The sequence below is a fragment of the Lithobates pipiens genome, unplaced genomic scaffold (genome assembly GCF_037356315.1).
Source record: "Lithobates pipiens isolate NorthernLeopardFrog02 unplaced genomic scaffold, aLitPip1_a1.2 Scaffold_3, whole genome shotgun sequence".
Taxonomy (NCBI): Eukaryota; Metazoa; Chordata; class Amphibia; order Anura; family Ranidae; genus Lithobates; species Lithobates pipiens.
Genome location: NW_027507790.1, coordinates 50,948,935 through 50,953,934, shown reverse-complemented (window position 1 = coordinate 50,953,934; position 5,000 = coordinate 50,948,935). Strand labels below are relative to the sequence as shown.

General features: G+C 47.2%; 6 non-coding genes across 6 annotated transcripts in view; all 6 read right to left on the bottom strand.

Moving 5' to 3' along the window:
* Positions 1 to 517: 517 nt before the first annotated feature.
* LOC143941469 (U5 spliceosomal RNA) lies at positions 518 to 632 on the bottom strand. Its single transcript, XR_013264162.1, has one exon. It is a non-coding gene; the product is annotated as a U5 spliceosomal RNA (small nuclear RNA).
* A 763-nt stretch (positions 633 to 1,395) lies between these two features.
* On the bottom strand, positions 1,396 to 1,510 carry LOC143941394 (U5 spliceosomal RNA). The gene has a single exon (XR_013264092.1). It is a non-coding gene; the product is annotated as a U5 spliceosomal RNA (small nuclear RNA).
* A 764-nt stretch (positions 1,511 to 2,274) lies between these two features.
* On the bottom strand, positions 2,275 to 2,389 carry LOC143941467 (U5 spliceosomal RNA). Its single transcript, XR_013264161.1, has one exon. It is a non-coding gene; the product is annotated as a U5 spliceosomal RNA (small nuclear RNA).
* Positions 2,390 to 3,152: 763 nt separating this feature from the next.
* On the bottom strand, positions 3,153 to 3,267 carry LOC143941393 (U5 spliceosomal RNA). Its single transcript, XR_013264091.1, has one exon. It is a non-coding gene; the product is annotated as a U5 spliceosomal RNA (small nuclear RNA).
* A 761-nt stretch (positions 3,268 to 4,028) lies between these two features.
* Positions 4,029 to 4,143, bottom strand: LOC143941466 (U5 spliceosomal RNA). The gene has a single exon (XR_013264160.1). It is a non-coding gene; the product is annotated as a U5 spliceosomal RNA (small nuclear RNA).
* Positions 4,144 to 4,909: 766 nt separating this feature from the next.
* LOC143941465 (U5 spliceosomal RNA) overlaps positions 4,910 to 5,000 on the bottom strand; it is a 115-nt gene continuing 24 nt past the window's right edge. Inside the window, exon 1 of the small nuclear RNA XR_013264159.1 lies at positions 4,910 to 5,000. This exon is cut by the window's right edge and continues 24 nt beyond it. This is a non-coding gene — a small nuclear RNA (U5 spliceosomal RNA).

The window sequence follows — 5,000 nt, the reverse complement described above, 5'->3', positions numbered from 1 at the left end:
GCCGGGGATAATGGCAGAAGGCCGCTACAGAGCAGGGCGGCCTAATTTGCATGTCTTTACAGCTGCACGGAGGGAATCAGCAGGCGCTTGTAGCAATTTGCTTCATCAGAACCACTTAAAAGGAGCACGGCAATGGAACTTGGGGTACATACAGCGCCTTGCCCTGTGCTCTTTTTTTAAGGGTCCCTTAAAAAGGGTCGAATAAGGCCGACTTACCAAAAACGGAGCGCGCGAGAAAGATTTTGCAAAGGGCTGTAACGCGTTTTGCTAACAGGAGCGAGTCCTCAAGAACTCGAGCGGGAGCCGCTTTGGTCGGCTACACCGTCAACTTTCATTTGAGGCCAAGCGCGCAAAGCCAAAGAAACACCCGAAACCGTCCAATGGTCCCATAGCTCAATGGCCCAGTCGAATCGTTTTACTATCCCTTCTTGACCACCACCACCAACAACAACACTAACGCTGTCTCAAGGTCTTGCCAAATCAAGGGAACTCGAGCTATTTTTCACCAAATTAGCGAAGCCCAGCATCAGCTAGGCATCAAAAAATTCTCTGAAACTCATGGTTGTTCCTCTCCACGGAAATCTTTAGTAAAAGGCGAAAGATTTATTTGATCTGAAGAGAAACCAGAGTATAACCAACAAACAGCCTAAACTAGGCCTCGGCGGAACGCGGATGCTGCTCTACTCATGGTGACCCCGTGGACCATATCATTTCTAAGCCAAAACATGGCCAAATAAGGTGCAGAACTGATTGAAACAAATGACACGTCCAAGAAAAACACCACTGGAAAGGGTTTGTCGAGTTTAAAAATGTCAAAACATTTAACCTGAGATACATTAGGGTTATGCAAATAAAGAAAAGTGAAAGGACGGCCCACTGCCGGGGATAATGGCAGAAGGCCGCTACAGAGCAGGACGGCCTAATTTGCATGTCTTTACAGCTGCACGGAGGGAATCAGCAGGCGCTTGTAGCAATTTGCTTCATCAGAACCACTTAAAAGGAGCACGGCAATGGAACTTGGGGTACATACAGCGCCTTGCCCTGTGCTCTTTTTTTAAGGGTCCCTTAAAAAGGGTCGAATAAGGCCGACTTACCAAAAACGGAGCGCGCGAGAAAGATTTTGCAAAGGGCTGTAACGCGTTTTGCTAACAGGAGCGAGTCCTCAAGAACTCGAGCGGGAGCCGCTTTGGTCGGCTACACCGTCAACTTTCATTTGAGGCCAAGCGCGCAAAGCCAAAGAAACACCCGAAACTGTCCAATGGTCCCATAGCTCAATGGCCCAGTCGAATCGTTTTACTATCCCTTCTTGACCACCACCACCAACAACAACACTAACGCTGTCTCAAGGTCTTGCCAAATCAAGGGAACTCGAGCTATTTTTCACCAAATTAGCGAAGCCCAGCATCAGCTAGGCATCAAAAAATTCTCTGAAACTCATGGTTGTTCCTCTCCACGGAAATCTTTAGTAAAAGGCGAAAGATTTATTCGATCTGAAGAGAAACCAGAGTATAACCAACAAACAGCCTAAACTAGGCCTCGGCGGAACGCGGATGCTGCTCTACTCATGGTGACCCCGTGGACCATATCATTTCTAAGCCAAAACATGGCCAAATAAGGTGCAGAACTGATTGAAACAAATGACACGTCCAAGAAAAACCACTGGAAAGGGTTTGTCGAGTTTAAAAATGTCAAAACATTTAACCTGAGATACATTAGGGTTATGCAAATAAAGAAAAGTGAAAGGACGGCCCACTGCCGGGGATAATGGCAGAAGGCCGCTACAGAGCAGGACGGCCTAATTTGCATGTCTTTACAGCTGCACGGAGGGAATCAGCAGGCGCTTGTAGCAATTTGCTTCATCAGAACCACTTAAAAGGAGCACGGCAATGGAACTTGGGGTACATACAGCGCCTTGCCCTGTGCTCTTTTTTTAAGGGTCCCTTAAAAAGGGTCGAATAAGGCCGACTTACCAAAAACGGAGCGCGCGAGAAAGATTTTGCAAAGGGCTGTAACGCGTTTTGCTAACAGGAGCGAGTCCTCAAGAACTCGAGCGGGAGCCGCTTTGGTCGGCTACACCGTCAACTTTCATTTGAGGCCAAGCGCGCAAAGCCAAAGAAACACCCGAAACCGTCCAATGGTCCCATAGCTCAATGGCCCAGTCGAATCGTTTTACTATCCCTTCTTGACCACCACCACCACCAACAACAACACTAACGCTGTCTCAAGGTCTTGCCAAATCAAGGGAACTCGAGCTATTTTTCACCAAATTAGCGAAGCCCAGCATCAGCTAGGCATCAAAAAATTCTCTGAAACTCATGGTTGTTCCTCTCCACGGAAATCTTTAGTAAAAGGCGAAAGATTTATTTGATCTGAAGAGAAACCAGAGTATAACCAACAAACAGCCTAAACTAGGCCTCGGCGGAACGCGGATGCTGCTCTACTCATGGTGACCCCGTGGACCATATCATTTCTAAGCCAAAACATGGCCAAATAAGGTGCAGAACTGATTGAAACAAATGACACGTCCAAGAAAAACACCACTGGAAAGGGTTTGTCGAGTTTAAAAATGTCAAAACATTTAACCTGAGATACATTAGGGTTATGCAAATAAAGAAAAGTGAAAGGACGGCCCACTGCCGGGGATAATGGCAGAAGGCCGCTACAGAGCAGGACGGCCTAATTTGCATGTCTTTACAGCTGCACGGAGGGAATCAGCAGGCGCTTGTAGCAATTTGCTTCATCAGAACCACTTAAAAGGAGCACGGCAATGGAACTTGGGGTACATACAGCGCCTTGCCCTGTGCTCTTTTTTTAAGGGTCCCTTAAAAAGGGTCGAATAAGGCCGACTTACCAAAAACGGAGCGCGCGAGAAAGATTTTGCAAAGGGCTGTAACGCGTTTTGCTAACAGGAGCGAGTCCTCAAGAACTCGAGCGGGAGCCGCTTTGGTCGGCTACACCGTCAACTTTCATTTGAGGCCAAGCGCGCAAAGCCAAAGAAACACCCGAAACTGTCCAATGGTCCCATAGCTCAATGGCCCAGTCGAATCGTTTTACTATCCCTTCTTGACCACCACCACCAACAACAACACTAACGCTGTCTCAAGGTCTTGCCAAATCAAGGGAACTCGAGCTATTTTTCACCAAATTAGCGAAGCCCAGCATCAGCTAGGCATCAAAAAATTCTCTGAAACTCATGGTTGTTCCTCTCCACGGAAATCTTTAGTAAAAGGCGAAAGATTTATTCGATCTGAAGAGAAACCAGAGTATAACCAACAAACAGCCTAAACTAGGCCTCGGCGGAACGCGGATGCTGCTCTACTCATGGTGACCCCGTGGACCATATCATTTCTAAGCCAAAACATGGCCAAATAAGGTGCAGAACTGATTGAAACAAATGACACGTCCAAGAAAAACCACTGGAAAGGGTTTGTCGAGTTTAAAAATGTCAAAACATTTAACCTGAGATACATTAGGGTTATGCAAATAAAGAAAAGTGAAAGGACGGCCCACTGCCGGGGATAATGGCAGAAGGCCGCTACAGAGCAGGGCGGCCTAATTTGCATGTCTTTACAGCTGCACGGAGGGAATCAGCAGGCGCTTGTAGCAATTTGCTTCATCAGAACCACTTAAAAGGAGCACGGCAATGGAACTTGGGGTACATACAGCGCCTTGCCCTGTGCTCTTTTTTTAAGGGTCCCTTAAAAAGGGTCGAATAAGGCCGACTTACCAAAAACGGAGCGCGCGAGAAAGATTTTGCAAAGGGCTGTAACGCGTTTTGCTAACAGGAGCGAGTCCTCAAGAACTCGAGCGGGAGCCGCTTTGGTCGGCTACACCGTCAACTTTCATTTGAGGCCAAGCGCGCAAAGCCAAAGAAACACCCGAAACCGTCCAATGGTCCCATAGCTCAATGGCCCAGTCGAATCGTTTTACTATCCCTTCTTGACCACCACCACCAACAACAACACTAACGCTGTCTCAAGGTCTTGCCAAATCAAGGGAACTCGAGCTATTTTTCACCAAATTAGCGAAGCCCAGCATCAGCTAGGCATCAAAAAATTCTCTGAAACTCATGGTTGTTCCTCTCCACGGAAATCTTTAGTAAAAGGCGAAAGATTTATTTGATCTGAAGAGAAACCAGAGTATAACCAACAAACAGCCTAAACTAGGCCTCGGCGGAACGCGGATGCTGCTCTACTCATGGTGACCCCGTGGACCATATCATTTCTAAGCCAAAACATGGCCAAATAAGGTGCAGAACTGATTGAAACAAATGACACGTCCAAGAAAAACACCACTGGAAAGGGTTTGTCGAGTTTAAAAATGTCAAAACATTTAACCTGAGATACATTAGGGTTATGCAAATAAAGAAAAGTGAAAGGACGGCCCACTGCCGGGGATAATGGCAGAAGGCCGCTACAGAGCAGGACGGCCTAATTTGCATGTCTTTACAGCTGCACGGAGGGAATCAGCAGGCGCTTGTAGCAATTTGCTTCATCAGAACCACTTAAAAGGAGCACGGCAATGGAACTTGGGGTACATACAGCGCCTTGCCCTGTGCTCTTTTTTTAAGGGTCCCTTAAAAAGGGTCGAATAAGGCCGACTTACCAAAAACGGAGCGCGCGAGAAAGATTTTGCAAAGGGCTGTAACGCGTTTTGCTAACAGGAGCGAGTCCTCAAGAACTCGAGCGGGAGCCGCTTTGGTCGGCTACACCGTCAACTTTCATTTGAGGCCAAGCGCGCAAAGCCAAAGAAACACCCGAAACCGTCCAATGGTCCCATAGCTCAATGGCCCAGTCGAATCGTTTTACTATCCCTTCTTGACCACCACCACCACCAACAACAACACTAACGCTGTCTCAAGGTCTTGCCAAATCAAGGGAACTCGAGCTATTTTTCACCAAATTAGCGAAGCCCAGCATCAGCTAGGCATCAAAAAATTCTCTGAAACTCATGGTTGTTCCTCTCCACGGAAATCTTTAGTAAAAGGCGAAAGATTTATT